The 22,377-nt window shown below is 41.1% G+C and overlaps 1 protein-coding gene and 1 long non-coding RNA gene across 17 annotated transcripts in view; both read left to right on the top strand.

Annotated features, from left to right (window-relative positions):
* Window positions 1–22,377, top strand: part of DMD (dystrophin) — a 1,341,705-nt gene that overhangs the window by 203,390 nt on the left and 1,115,938 nt on the right. The window lies entirely within an intron of this gene.
* Window positions 1,223–8,904, top strand: LOC142362381 (uncharacterized). The gene is made up of 3 exons (XR_012765019.1): window positions 1,223–1,301; window positions 5,666–5,815; window positions 8,094–8,904. It is a non-coding gene; the product is annotated as an uncharacterized LOC142362381 (long non-coding RNA).

The raw sequence follows: 22,377 nt of genomic DNA, 5'->3' as shown, positions 1-22,377 counted from the left end.
TCATGAATCTGATTTTTTTTTCCTGTAATTGTTTAAAATTCCATGATATCTGCATCCTTGAACACAGGATGGCTCAGTGTAGATTTAAAAGATGTTGTTTATATCAAGATGATTTCTAAGGAGCATAGAAGTTGAATTTGTAGTTAATTGTATCACATTCCTCTGTTAGGAGTAAAAGATATCCCCAGTGAAGTAGTATTTCTGGCCAGATTAGCTGATTAATATAAAGCTTTAGAGAATGGAAGTTGGGGCACATTTTTGCCTTGGGAAAGGAAATCTATTGGATTATGTTGTCCATCTCTATTTCCTGCTCAAAACAAGGCATCTCTATTCAGAATCAATTCAGAATAACTGCTATTTTCAGCACAGTTGCTAACGTAATAGTGGTTTTCAACTGTTACAGCTAAAAAACATAATTTGAAACATTTTATGTTTTGAAACAACCTGAATGATAGTGAACTCTTTCGTCTTATATAGACAAGCCTATTTTTCTTAGGGAATAGCATCTGACTGGTGAAGCCCAAACTCTTTCTACTGATACTGTTGTCAGCTCTCTTATTTTCTCTTTAGTCCTTTTGCCACTTTCACTTTCCTCTGAGTCATGCACATCCATTGCTATATTGCTTTAGGTACTTTAAATAAGCCCTTTCCTTCTCCAAGAAGGCCTGCTAATTTTTGCATATTATCTTAAGCTGATGTAGCTGTCGTTTTGCCAAGTCTTCCCAGCTGCTGCTACTGCTGAATTGATTCATTTTGCTCCTGACATGTTGCAGGCAAATGTGAAGCACAATTTACTTGACCAGTAATCCTCCCCTTAACTGAAGGGAGGACGTGGTTCAAGCAAGGACTTGATCCAAATGTGGCCAGAGTTTTTTCCCTAAAGTTGCCTACTGTAGACTCAAGGGTTATTTGCTTCTTATCTGGGAAGTTCTTATCTAGAAAGTGAAAAAACTCTTAGCCCTAAGTAGTAATGAAGGGATTCATTTTTTCCTGGTGCAATAAGTCAGTCTGTGGAGGTTTTTTTTTGATGGACTATGAGCTCCTAAGAGGTGTTGTGACTGTCTTGGAGTGTTTCCAGAAACTGTTGCTCAGCCTATAAATTGATGAAATTTCACAGACTCACAGACCAGCTGAGGCTGGAAGGCGCCTCTGGAGATCATCTGCTCTAATTCCCTGCTCAGAGCGGGGTCAGCAAGAGCAGGTTGCTCAGCGCAGTGTCAACATGGGTTTTAAGTATCTCCCAGGATGGAGACTCCACAACCTCTCTGGACAACCTGTTCCAGCATCTGACCACCCTCATGGTAATTTTTTTTTTCTTCTTATGTCCCTATGGAATTTCCTCTATTTCATTTTATGCCCATTGTTTCTCATCCTGTCAGTGAGCATCAAAGAGAAGAGTCTGGCTCTGTCTTCTTTACTCCTTCCCATAGAGTATTTATAGTTATTGATAAGATCCCCCTGAACCTTCTCAGCTCCAGGCTGAGCAGTCCCACCTCCCTCAGCCTCTCCTCATGGGAAATGTGGTCCAATAACTTCATCATTTCTGTGACTCTCTGATGCACTCGCTCCAGTATGTCTATGTCTCGTACTGGGGAGCCCAGCACTGGACTCAGTGCTCCAGCTTTGTCTGACCAGGACTGACCAGAGAGGAAAGAACGCCTCCCTTAACCTGCTGGCAACACTCTGCCAAATGCAGCCCAGGATACCATCAGCCTTCTCTGCCGCAAGGGCACACTGCTGGCTCATGCTCAACTTGGTGTCCACCAGGATCTTTTTTGCAAAGCTGCTTTCCAGCCTGGTAAGTCCCCAGCATACACTGGTTAATGGGGTGGTTCCTCCCCATGTGCAGGACTTTGCACTTCACCTTCTCGAACTGCGTGAGGGTCCTGTCTGATTTCCAGCTGGACTTTGTACAGCTAGTCCCAACCTTTGAGCCCAGAAGTTCAACTAGTTTTCAGTCCCTCACTGGACACTTACCTTGTCCATACAGTTTGTTTATGAGGATGTTCCAGGAGACAGTGTTGAAAGCCTTGCTAAAGTCAGGATAAACAACATCCACTGCTCTCCCTGCAATTGCTGAGCCAGTCACCTCTTCATGAAAGGCTGTTAGGTTGTTCAGTCATCGTTTCCCCTTTGTAAATCCATGTTGACTACTCCAAGTCATCTTCTTGTCTTTCATACATCGGGAAATTGTTTCGAGGATGATTTGCAGGTTTCTAAGAGGATTTGCTTCATCACCTTCCCAGGTTATCCAGATACTCCTCTTTGCCCTTCTTGAAAATTACTGCCATTTGCTTTCTTCCCAGTTCTCAGTAGCTTCCTACAATCACAAAGACCTTTCTCAAATAATTGATAGTCACCTCGCAGGGACATCGACCAGCTCTCTCAGTGCTTTTGTTTGCCAACAGCCTTTCTGACTAGTGCAGAAGGTGGCCAGAAAGAGAGATTTGGGGTCTCTCCTGTCTCTGTTGATGCCAGTATTGTAGAATGTCCATTACCTGTTTAAAGTCTGCCCAAGTTCAAAATCCATTAAATGCATAACACCAAACTTGCAATGGTATCAGTACGTTTTTTGACAGGTGTTTAAAAATTAGAAGCGAGCAAAGCGTTGTTTTGATTTGGCCTGGATAAATGCCAGGTGCCCACCAAAACCGCTCTATCACTCCCCTCCTCAGCTGGACAGGGCAGAGCAAATGTGATGAAAGGCTCGAGGGTTGAGACAACGACAGAGAGAGGTCACTCACCAATTACTGTCACGGACAAAACAGACTGAACTTGGGGAGAAAAGGGAGTTTAATTCATGACCAATCAAATCAGAGTAGGACCGTGAGAAATAAATCCATACCTTAAAACACCTTCCCCCCACCCCTCCCTTCTTCCCCGGCTCAGCTTCACTCCCGTTTCTCTCCCTCCTCCCCCGAGCGGCGCGGGGGGACAGGGAATGGAGGTTGTGGTCAGTTCATCCCACATTGTCTCTGCCGCTCCTTGTCCCTCAGGGGGAGGGCTCCTCACACTCTGCCCCTGCTCCAGTGTGAGGTCCCTCTCATGGGAGACAGTTCTCCAGAAACTTCTTCAACGTGAGTCCTTCCCACAGGCTGCAGCTCTTCACAAACTGCCCCAGCGTGGGTCCTTCCCACAGGGTGCAGTCCTTCAGGAACAGGCTGCTCCAGCGTGGGTCCCCCATGGCGTCACAAGCCCTGCCAGCAAATCTGCTCTGGTGTGTGCTTCTCTCTCCATGGGTCCACAGGAATCCATAACAGTGTCTTAGGTGATACTGTAAATTATTTAATTCATATTCAGTAAAAACATGTTTATTCTTTTGAAGACTCATTGTCAATTTACTCTGATTGCAAAAATGCATAAAAAGCCTGAAAGACTTAGTTTAAACAGGTATAAGCATGTTGAGATTTTAGTTCTGATATCTTTAATTAAAAAAAAAGAAATAAAAGTAAACCCTTTAAAATGTTTATTGCCTTCCAAATGAATGCTATTATCCAGTGTACAGTCACTGTATCTCTCTCATAGAAGACGTGTGGTTAACTTTGCCACTTTAACCCTTTAAGTGTAGGTAAATTCTGTTTGTTGCATCTTTCTCTTTATCTGTCTTATCTTTTGGTAATTTGTCTTATCATCTTCTGTTATGATGATACTTTCAGTATACTTCCTGATTATTTTAGAGTAACAACAAACAAAAAATGTAATAAGAAATGTTATATTATTTTTCCAGGCCATATTTGCTTATGTCACCTAAGTTATAAGCCCTATTTTTATTGTATTTTCACTTGTTAAAGTGCAGCAAAGAAAGAATTAGCTGCTTCTTAAACTATTAAATAGCATATCCTGCACTTATATGAATTTGTAGCTCAACTAAATACTGTCTGCCTGATCACAGAATCACAGAATCACAGAATAGTAGGGGTTGGAAGGGACCTCTGTGGGTCATCTAGTCCAACCCCCCTGCCGAAGCAGGCTCACCTACAGCAGGCTGCACAGGATCTTGTCCAGGCGGGTCTTGAATATCTCCAGAGAAGGAGACTCCACAACCTCCCTGGGCAGCCTGTTCCAGTGCTCCGTCACCCTCAGAGGGAAGAAGTTCTTCCTCGTATTCAGACGGAACTTCCTGTGCCTCAGTTTGTGCCCATTGCCCCTTGTCCTGTCACTGGGCACCACTGAAAAGAGCTTGGCCCCATCCTCCTGACACCCACCCTTCAGATATTTGTAGGCATTTATAAGGTCCCCTCGCAGACTTCTCTTCTTCAGGCTGAACAAGCCCAGTTCCCTCAACCTCTCCTCGTAGGAGAGATGCTCCAGTCCCCTCACCATCCTTGTAGCCCTCCGCTGGACTCTCTCCAGTAGCTCTTCATCCTTCTTGAACTGGGGAGCCCAGAACTGGACACAGTACTCTAGATGAGGCCTCACCAGGGCAGTGTAGAGGGGAAGGAGAACCTCCCTCATCCTGCTGGCCACACTCTTCTTGATGCACCCCAGGATACCACTGGACTTCTTGGCAGCCAGGGCACACTGCTGGCTCATGGTTAACCTGTCATCCACCAGGACACCCAGGTCCCTCTCCGCAGAGCTGCTCTCCAGCAGGTCCACCCCAAGCCTGTACTGGTGCATGAGGTTGTTCCTCCCCAGGTGCAGGACCCTGCACTTGCCCTTGTTGAACCTCATCAGGTTCCTCTCTGCCCAGCTTTCCAGCCTATCCAGGTCACGCTGAATGGCAGCACAGCCTTCTGGTGTATCTACCACACCTCCCAGTTTGGTGTCATCAGCAAATCTTCTCAAAGTCAGTCTCTTTGGCATGATTTTAGTTGGATTATAAATTTAGCATGAGATGTTTGAAGTGAGATATTTGGTATGTTGACTTACAATCAGAAGTCATTTAGACCTGTTCTAGTGGGAAGGGCTCCCAGTTGGGAACCTGTTGGAAACCTGAGGACTCTTGATTTGGGAACTTATAAGATGTACTTCTGTATAACAGCTTTTCATTAAGACAGAGAGTATTTTTGAGCCAGAAGGAAAATGTACCATGTGTGATGCAGCTTCAAGGATTCCTTAAGTTAATCACACTTCTTTGAAAGTTATATTCTATTTCAACTTTACAGAATATGAATTTGCATCCTCTATTTTATTTTATTGTAATCCTTTGTATTCTGGTTTGCATCCTCTGTAGCCTATTTCTTGGTCTACAGCTATACCCACAACTGTGGACGTTCATGGGAAGTTGCTTTTAGAAATCCACTATTTCTTTCTCACTCAGAAACAGCATAACCCACTCCAATTGCCTGAGGCCTTTTCCTAATAAACACTAGAGATTATTTTTGTCTAGGATGTTGTAATTCTGTATTTCCTACACTGTAAAAATACCTGGATTTTTTTCATTTTGAAGTTTTTTGGTGAGAATATGTTCCTGGAGAGTTGTTGTACCTGAGTTTAGAATATGCTAAGATATGTATGTACTCCCTATTCCACATAGTCTACAGCATGCAGTTTGAAATACAAATGAATGTGTCAACAGTTTTCTTTGTAGATATGTAACACAGTCAATGGGTCTACAAGCATTCATTGGATATTAATTGCCAATATGCTGTGAAAAATTCTGAGGCCTAGACGAGATTATGAATTTTTAATCACTGTAAACAAAAGCCTGGTTATTTTTCAGTAGATGAGCTTGAATACCGAAATTATGTTGGCAGAAGAGAGCAAGAACGTATTTTCTGTATGAAGAGACAAGTTGTCATTGCTGTGGCCAGGGCTGAACTCACACCTGGAAACAATCAAAGATGTTGCTAGAAAGAGAAGAATCCTAGAGGTGAGTTTATGAAACTTCAAGCACTTTGTATGATGTTAGTAACAGTTATTAGCTATTACAGCAGTTGTCAAAAGATCTAGTTATTCTGAAGTATATTGCAGGGTCCTTGATAACATGATAGGGAAGGGAATGAAAATAAAATATTTTAACAAATCCAGCATTAACTCATCAACAAGATGCATATCGGCTCCTGCACCTGTGTATCTGTTAGAGGCAATCTTTCTAGAAGGGCGTATATGAGGGGAAAAAGGAAAATAACAGCAAGTTGGTTTATGGCAGTATAGAGTTGACTCCACTGTAATTCAAATGCATTCATGATCTTTCACATAATCTAAGTTGAATGAATGTATAAATCGTTGTAATTATTATTGATATAGTATAACAACTGAAAGTACTATTTGTGGGAAATCATATGCACACTTCAATTAAGCTATAATATAAATGCAATTTAAAATGTAACTGCAGATTAAGCATAACACTCAAGCTTGACTTCATGCAGAGAAACCCTCTTATGGGGTCCTAACTATTACCAATATCATTATCATTTTCAACAGACAAAAATGTCAGCACTGTAAGCTAGTCAGAATTGCAACAGAAAATCAGCGAATCCCTTTTCTCTGGGACTAACGCAGTTAGTATCCTTGGAGGCAGAGTTGCTGACAGGACATGAGCTGGCTGGCAGTGCTGCCTAAACACTAACAGGGCAACTACAGGTACCTAGGCCTCCACCTTGTATGATCGTTTGTTCCTGCATTCACATCTTCTCATGCTTACAAGAAAAGAAACGTATTTATATATTTACAAAACACTGACAAGAATCTGTTTTGATGATGCGAATGCTATGGTAAATGGTGGATGCCTGAAGGGTAGGGGGTTGCTGGAGAGGGTAGGAACTGATGGAGAAGCAGAAGCGGGAGGGCTGTATGAAGCCACACAAGGGATGTGGGGTAGAGGGAGGCAAGCGGTTAGCCAGGACGCAGCCGGAGAGGATTCAAGGAAGGACCTGAGACACATGGCAGCCACGGAGCTGTGCCACCATAACACACGCCTGCAACCAGCTTGCATGAGAACATAAGATGGAGAAAACCCTAGAGAAATAGGAGTATTATTAGCAGATATGGGGGTTTATTTTAACAGTCTTTACTTCTAATCTACATCTTTGTGTCACCATGTCTTCTTGCGCTGGTTGGCAGGTAGGTTCGCAAGACCTGGCTGCTGGAATTACAGCTCTCACAAAGTGAGTGTGATAATGAGGGTGAGCAGGCACAGGTTTCTCCCTCAGAGCCCTTTCCAGTTCTCCTCCCCTCCACGACAGGCCTGATGTATGTCTCTGTGTAGTCTAAATCATCTTGTTCCATGTCTAGAATAAACCGCATGATTGGTTGGTGCAGTGCGGCATAAATTGCAGTTTATGCATAAATTGTGATGGATCTAATTAATCACAGCCTAAGTTTATTTCGACATCACTTGTAAAGCACCTAGTTTCTATTTAGTTTTCGCACCTAATCGGGACATCTGTATCATACATCTTTGATTTAGCCTGGTTTGTGGATAGGCAGGACGTGTTATGAGCTTGCTTTTTCTCGCTGAAGCTCAGAGGAGAGGCCTCCATAGCCACCAGCAACGAGGAGGTGTCTCTGGGAGGCACTGGTGTTCTTCCAGGCGCTGCCTCCAGGCCCCCATGCTGGCCGTGGCCCTGTGGAGTGGGACATGTCTACCTCCGGCGCCGGAGGCCGAGAGCCACGGGGGAATTCCTGCTCCTCAGGTTGGGGCTGAGTCCACAGCCTGGCACGCTGACAAACAGTTGAATCAGGGACATGTTCCTTGGGGGCTGGAGGGAGGGAGGAGAGGAATGCCGCAGTTTGGCGGGACCGGGGCCGCAGGAGGTCCCTCGGGGCCGCTCCTGCTGTCCATTGTTTGGGTCACGGTGCCTGCGCCAAACCGCTCCATCGGCTGCATGCTGCGAGCCCTCTTCAGCTAATTTATTCGTCGTGGTTCTCCCTTCACCCACATCCTCCCACCTCACCAGCAAAAATCAGATTCTGTTTTTACATAGTTTGAGTAAAAGACGTTTTGGGGACTCTTACAGCTAGGCACAAAAAGCTGGGAAAGTTTGGGCCTGCTTGCCTTTCACAGCAGGTAGGGGGACCACTGGCAAGTGTCCTGCTCAGCCTCTTTCTTCACTCCCTTTCTTTATTGTCAGTAACTTAAAGTTTTTGAAGTAGTAACACGGTTTGCTGTGGCCACTGATACTGAATCCCTCTTTTCCTTTTTTCAGACAGCTTCCTCATTACTGCTAAGAACTGTCCCAGCTGTTGCACTGCCAGGCCTGACCCTGAATCATCAGCATGATGCACTAATCCCTTCTCCCTGTCTGAAAGGATCTTATTCCCTTACTGCTTTAGAAAACTAAGACCACAACAGAACAAAACACAAAAAAAATCCTCCCTGGAGCCTTAGTCATCAGGCAACAAGCAGGAGTTACCGTGGATTTTATTTCCATGGTATAGATAATATTGCCTCTTGATCTGTGTAAATGGCTGCTGTCACCTATAGTACTTTACTGTTTATCTCCAAAGAATGTAAGTCTCACTCTAAAGTGAGACTTCTTTGAGCCAGGAAAAATAAACTAAGTGCTCCCCGTGACAGGGTGGGAAAGTCTGACTGCTCCTCATCTTCTTCACTATTAGGTTTGCAGACTTTCCAGTGTCTTCATCTGTGAGGCAATTTTGTTTCCTAGTAAATCTCTTCTCCCAGAATCATTCCCTCGAACTGACTCTATATATTTAATCCCTCCTTGATCCTTGGCAGAAACTCCTGTCTCTCTTCCTTGGGGATCTCCAGTTTCTCTTGCTGTGTTTTCAGTCTTCGTTTTTGCAAGTTACTTGGATGCTGAGGAAACAGGTGATAGAGAAAAATAGAAATTTCTTCTGGGAACCTAATTCACATTCTCAACAGGGAGAAAAACATATTTCAATGATATTAGGGAAAACAATGTTTGTATTTTCCTGTGTGCTGAAAACATTGTGTAGTGTACTTTCCTAAAGTAAGTGGAAAATTAATATTTAATGTGTACTACACTTAGTGTTACAATACTGTTAAATATTAATAAAACTTACGAATCTTTTCCCTTGACCATTTACCATGAAACCTGACTGACTGTAGCTTCTTTGGTTTATTAATTCATATGCCTAAGTTGAGTGCAACAATGCTGTGTTCAGAGATTTCTTTCAGTAACAACTTTGACTTCAATCATACTATGAAGGGTATCTGTGATGATTTTATTTGCCTCCCATTAGGTTCTTCCAACTCTGCACTGCAGTTTCTTTAAACTCTGGGGAGCCCACAAGTCTGCTGGGGACAAGATGTTGTGGGAATTTGCCAGTTCACCTCTGGTTAATAATTTTACGTTTCAGAGATCGTTGTGCTTGGTACACATGTATAAGAATCAGTTTATTTTCTCTGTACTGGACTTAGTTATAATGAGAAAGATACTGAAACATCACCCAGTGAGGACCCCTCTTGGCTCTTTCAGCATCTCCGCTAGAGCATGCAGCTTACTGGCCTTTCCAGCCCACTTCAGGGCTTGCCATGCCTTGAAGAACTATTCCTGTTGAGGTCTTTAGTTGATGGCTTCCAGAGGCATCTCTAGTCAACAAAGAAGTTCTTCATTTTTTGCTTTCGTCTTGTTCTGTGTGATTTGGCCCTAAGATATCACTGGGATATCATTCTCTTTGACTTTTTTCTGTCACTAACTCACCTATGTTTCTGTTATATAACTTGATAATATAGAGCATTCTAGAGCTAAGATAGAAGCACTTTCACCTTCTTTGTAGCTGCCCTACAAATGACTGAAAAAGTATTCTGACAATTAATAATTTACCTGATTTAGAACACTGAACTTGTCGGAGATTTGCACAGAGGTCGTGTGTAGCTCAATCAGCAACTGATTCAAAGATGCACTTGCTAAATGTGGATTTACCCTTTTTCTGTAATACAGACATGTTAAAAATTTGGGAAGTGGTTTCAAGGACTATGTCACAAACGCATTATTATTGCCTGACGATGCTACATAATTATTTTTTTGTGGCTAAAGCTTACTTTTGCCACTTAAGATTTCCTTGACCATTGTTTTGAGTTTGCTTCAGACATCTTTAGAGAACTTGGGTAACTCTGCACAGGTTTAACAATATAATACACTGTGTACATGTATATAGTTTGTATGCATAAGAAATCATGTGAATAGAGGGTGCCATCAACCTTTTACTTACAGCTAGGTCCACAGTTAATTACAAATTGAGGAAGGCCTGAAATCCTATCATTACAAAAATGTAGGAACTGTACTGAGTGCAAAACTGTTCTCTCTAGTGATGAAACTTAGAAGTACTGTACTAATTAGCCATGAAAAGGCTAAGAGGGGGGCTAATTGCTATCTTCAGCTACCTAATAGGTAGTTATGGAGAAAATTAAGTCAGACTCTTCTCAGGGTTGTACAGGGAAAGGATGAAACAGGATTCCAAAATGAAAATTTTGACAAGATACCAGGAATATTTTTTACCATGGGTATCACAAGTTAAGCACCAGAGGAGGTTGCCAAGAGGGGTTGTAGAATCTCCTCTCTTGGAAGTATTCAAAACTCAATTGGGCACAGCCCTGAGTTACTTGATCTAACTCTGAAGGGGGACCTGCTTTGAACAGTGTCAGACTAGGTGGCCTCCCCTGCAACCTGTATTATTCTGTAATTCTGTGTTTGCTTCACAAAGAATGTCATAAGTATATTTAAATTAGAATAGAGATATAGCTCAGTGGATTTTCTAAGAAAATCGCTGAAAGTCTGTAAATTATCAGTTAAGCCAAAAATTTATTCTTGGAAACTATTATTTATTTAAATTGATTATTCGGTTTTACACAACATGTGGGGTTTGTTCCTCAGCTCTCCCTTAGGACTACTTTGCCAATCCTACTTTGTATTCGACCTTATTTCAGTGAGATACTGTGCTAGCTGGGTATTTTCTCATCTTAAATGTTCCAGATTGTAATCTCCTGTAATTATTAGAGCTGCTTCTCAATGATACATAGAAATAACAATACTCTCTGTACCTAGTAATACCATTAAGATTGAGCCTTGACACATTTAGATCCGTGTTATCTAATGGTACATAGGGCAGAAGGCTCTTTTGTTTTGTTGCACAGTAATTGTGCTCTAAGCTCTGCATAGCTGTTTGTCTCAATCTGTGGGCCTTGCACAGGCTTCTCAAAATAGTTTCCACTGCACAGAAGTAAAACAGATTTGACCTGGATTAACTGGAGCATAGACTCCTAATGAGCCAGATGGATGAACATTCCTGTTATGCAGAAATGATAGTTACAGTGTTTGCCACAAAAATGTCAGCAGTTGCCTTGGTTTTCTGCTCACTAAAATAATTTTAATCTTGCTCTAGAGTGGTTGAGTAATGACTGCTGTGAGGCATTTCCATTGTAAAAATGTTATCGTACATCATTACGAGTTTCCCAGGGAGGGTCCGAAGTTGGAATTGTGAATGAGGTTCACCCCTGTGACGCTGGCTGGGGACAGTGTCTGCCATCTAGCCCTGAGCTGGCTAAAGCATCCAAAGAACATGGTCGTAACACTTCGGTTTAAGCAGGTCATCTCCAGAAATGCTGATTTAATGATATTTACATTTGGGAGGGAGTGGGCAGGACAGAGTCTTGTACCGTGTCTTTCTGATGTCATTGGAACAGAGCCTGCCTCATATCCACCTTTAAACTTTTGGTTACTTTTCTCTTAAATTTTTTTCCTGCGCTAGATGTTGGCTTCACCAAAGCTGATGGCGATCACACCTCTAATTCAAATCCATTGATCAAAGCTTTGGCTGGTTTGCCCATGAGCAGCAGAAGGGTGGAGCTGTTCTGAAAAAGCATGTAGGTGCATGTGTCAGGAGGTTTTTATTTCATTCACATCCCTTGTGCAGCAGTCAGGGAAAGGTCAGAGAAACTGCTCTTGGGTACGCGTCAGGTAATAATTTGTAGTATGCAGCATTGAATATCCCACCAGTCCAGTGTCCAAGTGCAGAAAAACTTTATTTGTGGATGTGTCTGTTCTCCAGGCTCCTCTGTTCAGGCAAAAGGGCAGTCCAGCAGTCCCTGCCTGGCCAGCACAGTGAAACAGTATCCCGATGCTGTGCCTTAGACAAAATGGCGACGTGTTGTGTGCAGCTTAAATAGATGGCATTTCCAGTGCAGCTCCTTTATCGCCGCGCCGCCTGCCATCTCATTCAACTTCAGAGATCCCATGGACTGACGGTGCTTTCACAAAACACGTAAGGGATGGATGGGACAGCTACCACGTACTCGTCAGCTGCCCTAACCCAACTCTGCTGCATGCTTGCACTTGTTCCAGCTTCTGCCTTGCAAGAGGAACAGGGGGAGCACTTATGAAATAGGCTAGCATTCATTTTGAATAGGTACAGACAGATACAAAAGCAAGAAAATACGCTTGAAAGGCTGTGTGTTTTCGGGGGGAGGAATGTATGCAAAAGGGATTGGGTTCTCCTGCTTAAATACTAAAAGAGAACAAGCCCTATCTCTGTTATCCAACATAGAAATTCCTGTAAATTCACTGGCAAAATGTGAACGATACATAAAGACCATGTAACTTAATAGCTGATCTTCCAAATTCTGTTCTGACCTTTCGGCTATAAAAGGCAATTCCTTAGAGTTTCCAAAGGTACAGTTCATTGCTCTTTGGTTTAGTGTTACCGAGCAAGTATAGTAAGTAATAGACCTTATTACAGTTACTTTTTTCTCTTCGCAAAACCATTATACACCTCTTTGACCTTTACAATAAAAAGTGCAAATAAGGTTCAGCAAATGTTTCCTGCATTACTTTCTGTTATTCAGAATTACAAATAAGTGAGTCTTAATCCACATGGATCCACAAAGCCGGGTTTGTTCCTCTTTGCTTTACTCTTGTTTTGATAGTTTTTCTCAGCTCCCCTTCATCCAGCATCCTCCTTTGTTCTTACTCCTTTTCTAAGTTTCTTCTCTACTCGTGGCCAAACAGACCAGAAGATTATTTTCTGTACACAGTGGGATTACTTGACAAAACCAGCCTGTAAATCACAAGAAGTCAAATTTACCAGGTAAAATTGATAAGATATTTTCAGTTTCCAACTGCTCTAGGCAACCTGTTATTATTTCCTTCCACTTACAAATTTAAAACCTGAAGGGTTTTTTGTTTAGTCTTTTTTACCTGTTTGAGCCTGTTTGTTTAAAAAGGAACTTACTACTATGCAGCACTTGTATATGAAAATCAAAGCATTACCAAACTAACGATGGAAGCAGGAAGAGTCATAGAATTTTTTCGTTGTTAGGAGAATGAAACAATTTACCCGTCAGCGGTGTGACCTTAGTGAATGCATCGTTTAGCTGTGTTTCTTTGTTTAGCTTTGAAAAAAACATTAATCTGTTTCCAAGATCATCAAATACCATATCCTGAAACCACAGGAACAGCCAAAAACAAATGCTGTGTATTACTATACTCTCACACACAGGTTTTGTTTCTGCTTGTGGGTGAATTTACCTGTGAGGATATGAGGATATACAGGTGGGTTTTAAAGGTGGAAGCCCAGTATCCGTTGCTGCCAGGTTATCTATTATTTTTGCAGCTTGATTTTTCCTGAAGGCAAGCAGAGAGTGAACTTTTTAAGAAAGTGAGACAACACATGAAGCCAGCACTTCATGGGGTTTATTTTATTATTTTGTTCAACTCAGTTTCTGAATATTTTGGACAAGCACAGTCAGAACTGCAGTCACACCAGTGGTAGTTTGTCACTTAACTCTTTCTCTGACACAAAGTTTTTTTGTACTCTATAAAATGTCCTCTGCTGATGTACATGTATATAATTCATCGGACTTTAATTGAGGATCTGGCCCAGGCTTTGATCTCTTTTTAGAACTTGTCCAGCTTTTCCCTTTATGGCCAACAATGTAGTACCAGATTTCTGCTAGCTGAATACATGCACTATATATATAAAAAGTAACTAATGACCTTTAAATAGTTACCAGTGGGCAATTTTTAACTCATTATAATAGTTTGAAACTATCTGGAGGCCCTGTCCTCGCTGCAGTATGCAGCACAGTAACATTCCAGAGCCCACAAGGACATTTACTATGAATTGCGACAGTGTTTTACGCGGTGGCAGCTTTCAAGCCTTTCACGTAGTAGCTGAGTCCTACTATGAGCAACTCTACAGCACGGCAAAAGCAAGGAGCCCTGCCAAAGCGCTGGGGTGGGCAATCTACCAGCAAACAGATGTCAGCCAACGGCCCCCTCCAAAAAAAAAAAAAGCGGGCTCTCTGGAATCTACAACGTTCCCATTATTGGCTGGTGAAATACATTGCAAATGACAATAACTGCCTTAAATTTCAACACGCATGCCGTATACATCTAAACACAAAATAAAGGTTGCAGACTAACATTTGGAAGAATAGGGGAAAAGGCCTATTTCCTGACATAATAGTGTTGAAACCAGCATTGTGCAGAATGGAACTTCATGCTGGGAAATCATTTTTTCTACAGATACAAAGCTGTTAAACCATCATTGGGACTGACGGGCTTCTTAAGTGGGAGTCTGAAAAAACAGGATAGAAATCGAGTGTGGCGGTATATAGGCTCCGTGCGTACAAATTTTGCTGAGCCCATGCAATGTCAGAATGGTGAATATGTTGTTTCTTCCCAGTTTTAATTATATTTTTATTTTTTGCGCATGTTGCTTGTATTAAGTGTAAATGGAGCCATCTTGGCATAAAAAATCTTGAATAAAGAATGAAGGAAGAAATAGCAACTTCCTTCAATATGTCCAATAATTGACCTAAAGTTTGCATGAGGATAAATATGTTCTATGAATTGCTTGAATTTATTGAGGAAAAATATCGAGTAGGCCTTAAATCTGGAGTTTGATATACAAAAAACGACTTCTATTTTATTCTTTGTTAGTCTGCTTTTAACAAGATTGACCAAAGAGCAGAGGGGTTTATTTTGTAAAAGGGATTAATTTCTTTTCTTTTTTTTTCATTATGGATTCAATGCTCAATCTGGATTTCAGATACTCTCTAGCTCTCAGAAGCAGTTGGCTTTGACCAGCATGTTGCAGGATGATAGACAAGTGACCATTAATATATGAATAACAGCTGAAATTGTGATGGAAGTCAATAGATAATACATCGGCTTTTCTAACAGGGATAAATGTTAAAGTTTTTAGGATTAATATTTGTGGCTGAAGAAAAGTTCTGGATACTTAGGAGCCTGCGTGACTCTACCTGGATTGATCAGTGAGCCAACCTTTTCAATGGGAGTTTTTTCAGCTGCCAGGGCTAAATCACTCCTGATTCGTTATGCCTAATACTTCTTTTTGGCTGATTTTGTTACTTCAGGGATGTTTTTGACAGGAAGTGTGATGGTCAGTAAAAGTGAGGGAACTGAGAAGATTTCAGTTTGTCGCTTTAGACTCAGGGCCAGACCTTCGGTGATCGCTGATGACCGTGAAATCTCCTTTCACTTGATAGGGGTAATCTTTGCCCGGGAGAGGGTGCTGCCTCTGTGACAAAGTGCCATCATTTACCACCTCCTTGTGTACTTTGCACCGCTGTGGTGACTGTATTTTATGTTGGTATTTGTGCTTGTTTGTAGAAAACATGTTGTGAAATGACTGCAAACTATAGCAGGACTTTTAAAAATAATTGCTAAATCAGAAAGTGTTTTCCTGTGTTTTTTCCTGTCTGTTGACTGTGCAGTATGCAGGTGAGGCCAGTCTTACTACTGCTTAGAGCACATGCATTGCTCTTCTTCACAAGCACAGTGAAACCTTCATGAGCTTCTGTGCTAGGGATGGTTCACGTCACTTTTCTGACCCCGATAGAGACAGATCAACAGTGGCCTCATAGCTGAAACTGTAGGTGTAACAGGACTGTGGGCAGGAGAGTATCCTGCTCACAGACATCAGCTGAACAAATGCACGAGCATTTGAGGGTTAGTTTGAGCTTGAACATATGGTTAAAGTAGTACTTCTGCAGAAACGCCCAAGTTTTAGTTAGAGCTGATGGCCAAGCCTGGTGAATTGTACCAAACTGTTACTGCTGTTTTATGATGTGTAAAAATAGATACAAAGATCAGAAATAATTTCCTAGTCCCCCGTGACTGACGTGAGAGTCTGATTCCCTGTAGGCGAAAGATTAGTGCACTGACAGAGTCATTTAGGTTCAAATAATCACGGCATTCCATGTGGCCCCTTTGTGTTGCTTTCCTATTAGAGTCACTTCTTCCTTAAAAGCTTTCTGTGCAACATTTGAAGAGAACAAAGTCAAGTAATTCTTCTATATCCCTTTCTCGTCAAAAAGGGTGTGTGCAGAAGTGACCTTTTAACAGTGCAGCACTGAAGAACTGTATTATGTGTGAACTTATTTTCTGTTGTTGATAAAGCAGCCCCGTCCTGGAGGAGACAAAATAAAGCAGATTGCTATGAAGAGCAGTGCAGCACAGAATGAAGTTCTACCAAAATAATGTTTTGATATACATGTGATTTATTTTCTTTAGTACTAAGAGTAGGCTGTTCCTTTTCAGACAAATAGTTAATAGGCATGTTACCATGAGCTTGTGCATTTGACCTGCGTGAGGGTTTATTAACAGAGTAGAGAATGTCAGGTTTGTGGAAAGATTTGTAGTGTATGTTTTGATGAAAACTATGGAAAACTGGTATCAGGAAAATCTTGGCTGTTTGCATTTAGGTCAGGGGAGTTCTTGCATATTTTACATGAGAATATGCGTGTCAGGTCCGAAGCCTGCCTGGCCTCACATCCTGGCTCTGATACTGGCTGATCATGGAGGTATGGAGGAACAGTGGATCAAGTTGAACTCACAGGGATATCTCTGAAGTTTACCAAGTCTCCAGATATTTAAGGAATCCCTCCTTTGGGGTTTTGTTGGTATGTTTTTCTTGGAATAAACCTGCAAACCTCAATGAACCCTCTTGTCAAATTGCTTACAGTAGAGCTCAAGCTGTAAATACAATAATGTTTTGGTATTATCTCCTACATCTGGTTTAATATTTGCAAAAGTGATGAAAAATCTAAAAGACAATGTAATAACTGTATCGTATAAAATTGGCTTGAGCAATGACATTGCAACAGTGGCAAAATGATACTAAAACCTAATAGTTTGGTCTGTATTAGTATAACTTAAACTTTCATTTTTAGAATTAAGACCAATATCTCAATGATTAGGTATTTTTATATAAAGAATCCTTAAAGTTTTTCACAAAGCAGCATTTAGTTTGTTAGTAATACTGTCATTTAAGTTTCGACTTTTATGCATTAGCAGAACTATTTTCAGTAATGTATAAAAAATAAACCATGTTATTTCTTTTGAAAATGTATTATGAACCCAGTGTTTGAACTTGAGCAAGTAAATATTTTTTAAAAAATCAGACTGATCAATGTGACACTGGAAATCTGAAATACGCCCAAAGACAACAGCAGGTCGTAGTAAATTCTTGATCTGCCGTGTTCTCATCTCTCACAAAATGAACTGCGACCAAATTGAATGTTTCTATTCAGCATTGCTGTATAGCTTGAAAACTGGCTGAGGGATGAAAAAAAGCCTAATGAAAAATCAGCTTTATAACATTTTTTTAAGGAGAATTATTGTTGCTTTCTGTGCCAGAATCAGTAATGATTTACTCCACAGTAAATTTTTTATTTTTCTTTATTTTTTCTGGATTGTTTTCTATTTGAAAATAGAATCATAGATAAGAAACTTAAATTAACCTGTAATCTTGAATTAAAGCAATAATTGACAGCAAACTAGACTTAGGATCTCTGCACCTTTCAGGATAACAGTAGCTGAATTTCCTTTAAATTAGGTCTGTTGTGAAGGATTTCTGTTGACACTGGTCTGAGGCTTGCTGGTGTCTGGCATATACCTAATAGACGATTTTTCTCTATCCAAGAAATAACCTGCACTAGGGATAAAATTTTCAGTAAATAGAGCCCAAGGATGCACAGCATAATGTTTTCCTGGTGTGGTTTCTGTGCTTCTGTTCTTCGCAGCTGCCTTGTGCAGGCTCCAGTGGAAGATTCAGGTATGGGCTTTCAGATGTGAGCAAAAATAGAAGCACCACTAGCTAGAACCAAAAAGAAACATTGAAAATTATGGATGGAAAACAACAACAATGAGCTTTAATTTGGCAAGTACAAAGATGATGCATTTCAGGATGAGAAGGCTGGCTGTTCCAAGCCTTACAGGTTCTCAGTTTATGGAGAAAATCCATCACAACTCATAGATTATCAAACATCTAAACAACAAAAGTACATACAAACAGAATAACTGAATAAAAAAAGCCATAAGGGTTTTTTTCTTCAAAAGTTAACATATAGTAAAATTTCACTGCAGACGCGTGTGAGGTTTGGTTTATGAATAAACACTTAAATGTGATTGTAAAAATAATGGCATCATTTTTTGACTGTGAATTTTCTCATTTTGGTGGGAAAGTATATTCAGTATGACTTGAAGTCTGAAATGTAGAATAACATACAGTGGAACACAGAGGGTAAAAATCATCTTTATATGGCTATGAGTCCATTTTCTCAGAAGATATTACAAATTTTAAAGTTTAAGATAACATAACTGATGTTACCTCATCTCAGGTAGACCACATGAAATTTGATTAAGTGCAATTAAGAGTAATGAAAGTTATTAGAAGGTTAATTTCTAGCAAGCAACTAAGATTTTTTTCTCTGCGATTAAACTGGCAATATATTTATGTGGGAAGGGATACTGAGAGGATGTGAGAATAAGAATGTGCAGTTTGAATGTCAAGCTAGAAAAGTGGAAGGATGGGGTATGCTAATGCTGATGTCGTTTAGTTGTATAAAAATCCTTAAAAGATTGATACTTCCTGGGTGTTCAATTTCTTGAGACTTTAATTTAAACTCAGGGGGAAAAAAAAGCAATGTACAATAGGAAACAATTGTCTTCTGTCAGGAAGACAAGTGGATGAGCAAATAGGTCTTTTCCATCTGTATGGTCTGTCATTCATTTCTGCGTGTTGCTGATAAGGAGAGCTTGGCCAAATGGTGTTGCCAGTTTCACGAGTGTAAATCCATGACTTGAGGGTAAATGAGAACAGAACCTGGCTGCGCTCCCCGCCTCTTTCTCTCTCCCTCACGCTCAGCTTCTCTGACTTGTTTTTATGTATTTATTTTTACCTTTTTTCTTTCTCATCATTCCCTTTGCCTTATTTCACTTTGATTTGCAAGATAACATATAGATCTCTACCTCGTTGCTGGCCTCTGTGTTACACAGATCTATTGCCATTTTGCTTTACTGTCCGCTGAATTCTGGAAGTTAAACAAATACACAGGAAAGGCAGAATAGTATCTTAATCTGTCAAAATCCTCTCTCCTGTCATCTTTTGTGACTGTCTCTGTGTACATATACCTTCATTGTTCATAGTAATTTTTGACAGTTTTTCCTGATTGACAGTAATAGCAAGGACAATGTGCCAGGACTTTATCATGATAGTCAGTGGAAATCTGTCATGCTGTCTTTGTAGCTTTGACCTGTGGCAAGTGAGAGGGACCAAGAAATAAAGATTGATTTCCTTCCCTAAGCATCTTACGTTTATTGTTTTATTCACCATTCTTTTTACTTATTTTTTTCATAACATTCCTCAGTTGCTCTTTTCAGTTTTTCCCATCTTTTCGTAAACTACTTGTTCGTCCTTGTTTTCCTCTGTGTACACTGCTCTTGGAAAATTTTCCTGCTCTTATTGATCTCATTTACACTTTCTTTTTTCATTCTTGGATTTCGTTAGACTATGATTTTCTCTGCCTCCATAGCCACATCAGAGAAAGGTGTTTTGAAAGGTGACATACTGTCCCTTCATGACCCGTGTAGGAAAGCAGTGAAAATTTCTGTTTTCTCCTTCTTTCTTCTATTTCTGCAAGACTGTTTCTAAATCATCTCAAACAGTCACATAGGCTTACTGCGGGGAGCAGGACGTGGGCAGGTGCTGCTGCCCAAGAACCTGATGGATAACTGGGGATCCCAGGTCAGTTCCCAGACCAGCCAAGTGCCAAAGGAAAGCCGGTACCTCTGCCCTTGGTGGAGTCAAGATCTCAACTCCAGTGCTCTTTGAAGCAAGTGAACAAATGTTTCGGTATAACTTGGGAACTTCATTTAAAACTTTGACTATTCTTCTAGCTTTTTGTAAATAGGGTAAGGAATAAAATTAAGACCTTCAATGCAAGTGTCTTGCACACTAATGAGATCTGCAAGGTGACAAGAGATAGCACAATAGTTCCTCAGTTCTTCTGTAAAATGCCCAAAGGTTCTACCCGAGCAATAAATTTAATTTATCTGCTAAATCAAAGTCTTTTCAAAAATTAAATGCAGAGGACATTCTTAGTAGCTCTTTTTATTATCACAGAGATACTTTTATAGTGCTCTGTGAATTTTTTTTTTCTTGAGTGTCACTGAAACTTCATTTGATTCAAACCAGATTTGGTAAAAATTAATTCATTTTCAGGCTGACATACTGTACATTGCAATTTAGCCTAAATATATTTCAAGGTAGATATTTTTTATTGGTACAGATAGATTGATTTCACCTAATTTTGGCTATCTAAAAATTAATCATCTGCATTTCCACTGTAGTCAGAGGAAAAATGATGGCAGGTCTGAAGGATGATCCTTATCACCTGTATCTTAAATGCCAAGGGAGAGATAAATCCTTCTCTAAAGGCAGCTGTCCTTCTTAACTAGATACAGAGGGTGCTTAGGCAACTATTTCAACCTACAGTCATAATTTTGAGCTGGCTAATTTACCCCTATATTCTCGTGTTTGACATATTCTCTAAGGTGTGAAGAAAAAGGCAAGGTCTGTGATAGACAGGGGAGCAGTGGAAAGACTCACCCAAAGGGTTAAAGTTGTATCAAAGCCCCAGACCAGACTCAGTAACTTCATGCATGCTGACATTTCCTGGCTGTCAGGCCATTCCTGTTGCACCATTTTAAGCAATTACTAAAACCAATATGCTTCTAGATGGTGCAAATCACAGGTGACTGATTTTTCCCTTTTCCAAACCTTTTTCCACCCTTTTATCTTGGTGGCTTCCATAATGTGTGTGGGGAAAAAATCTTTTTATTTTTAATGCAGAGAGTGTATTTTTTCATGAGGCAGTCAGTCTGCATTACACATAATTGTCCAATTACTGTGTCAACACACAAAGTAAAAACATGACCCATTTTGATGTTTCCTATTGGTATTATACACATTTATTACAAGTGTAAAAAGAAAATATAATTATTTTGAATAACACTGGATTTTAGAGAATTTTTTTTGTATTTATAAATGAGACGAAACTCTAGAAGCAGCACCCAAGATCTGTCATTTTATGTGACAATTCAGGTCCAGTTGTTTTTTGTTTTTCTATGGACCCAAAGATGTAAGTTCAAGTTTTGCTCATGAAAAAGACATATCTGGCCAACTGCAGTGACATGTATCTTGTTTGGAGATTGGGCAGATTTATCCCTCCCTGGTATATTTGTTGGTTTCAGACAATTTCATTGCATAACACAGTTTTGGTTGGACCATGCATTGGATAAGAGTTGGTGCTCAGTCTAGGGTGTGAAAAAAATATGAATAAAATTTTTAAAAATCCTCAGGACTTTGTTATCAGGAGTGGTCAATATGGATTCACGAAGGGGGCATTGTACTTGACCAATCTGACAGCCTTCTATGGTGGCACAACCAGCTGGGTGAGTGAGGGGAGAGCAGTGGAAGATGTCTACCTTGACTCCAGAAAGGCTTTTGACACTGTCTCCCATAAGATCCTCACAGGGAAGCTCAAGAAGTGCGGGCTAGAGGAGTCGTCAGCGAGGTGGATTGAGAACTGGCTGAATGGCAGAGCTCAGAGGGTTGTCATCAGAGGCACTGAGTCTAGTGGGAGGCCTGTAACTAGTGGTGTCCCTCAGGGTTAGTACTGGGCCCAGTCTTTAACTTATTGATCAGTGACTTGGATGAAGAGTTAGAGTGTACCCTCAGCAAGTTTGCTGGTGACACCAAACTGAGAGGAGGTGGCGGACACACTGGAGGGCTGAGCTGCCATTCAGCGAGACCTGGACAGGCTGGAAAGCTGGGCACAGAGGAACCTAGTGAAGTCCAACAAGGGCACATGCAGGGTCCTGCACCTGGGAAGGAACAACCCCATGCACCACTACAGGCTTGGGGTGGACCTGCTGGAGAGCAGCTGTGCGGAGAGGGACCTGGGAACTGTGGGGGACAACAAGTTAACCATGAGCCAGCAGTGTGCCCTGGTTGCCAAGAAGGCCAGTGGCATCCTGGGGTACATTAAGAGGAGTGTGGCCAGCAGGTCGAGGGAGGTTCTCCTCCCCCTCTACTCAGCTCTAGTGAGGCCCCATCTGGAGTACTGTGTCCAGGTCTGGGCTCCCCAGTTCAAGAAAGACGAGGAGCTACTGGAGAGATTCCAGCAGAGGGCTAGGA

This window comes from Opisthocomus hoazin, chromosome 1 (assembly GCF_030867145.1).
Source record: "Opisthocomus hoazin isolate bOpiHoa1 chromosome 1, bOpiHoa1.hap1, whole genome shotgun sequence".
In the NCBI taxonomy this organism is placed as follows: domain Eukaryota; kingdom Metazoa; phylum Chordata; class Aves; order Opisthocomiformes; family Opisthocomidae; genus Opisthocomus; species Opisthocomus hoazin.
Note: the sequence above shows the minus strand (reverse complement) of the source record. Positions and strands in the feature narration are given on the sequence as shown.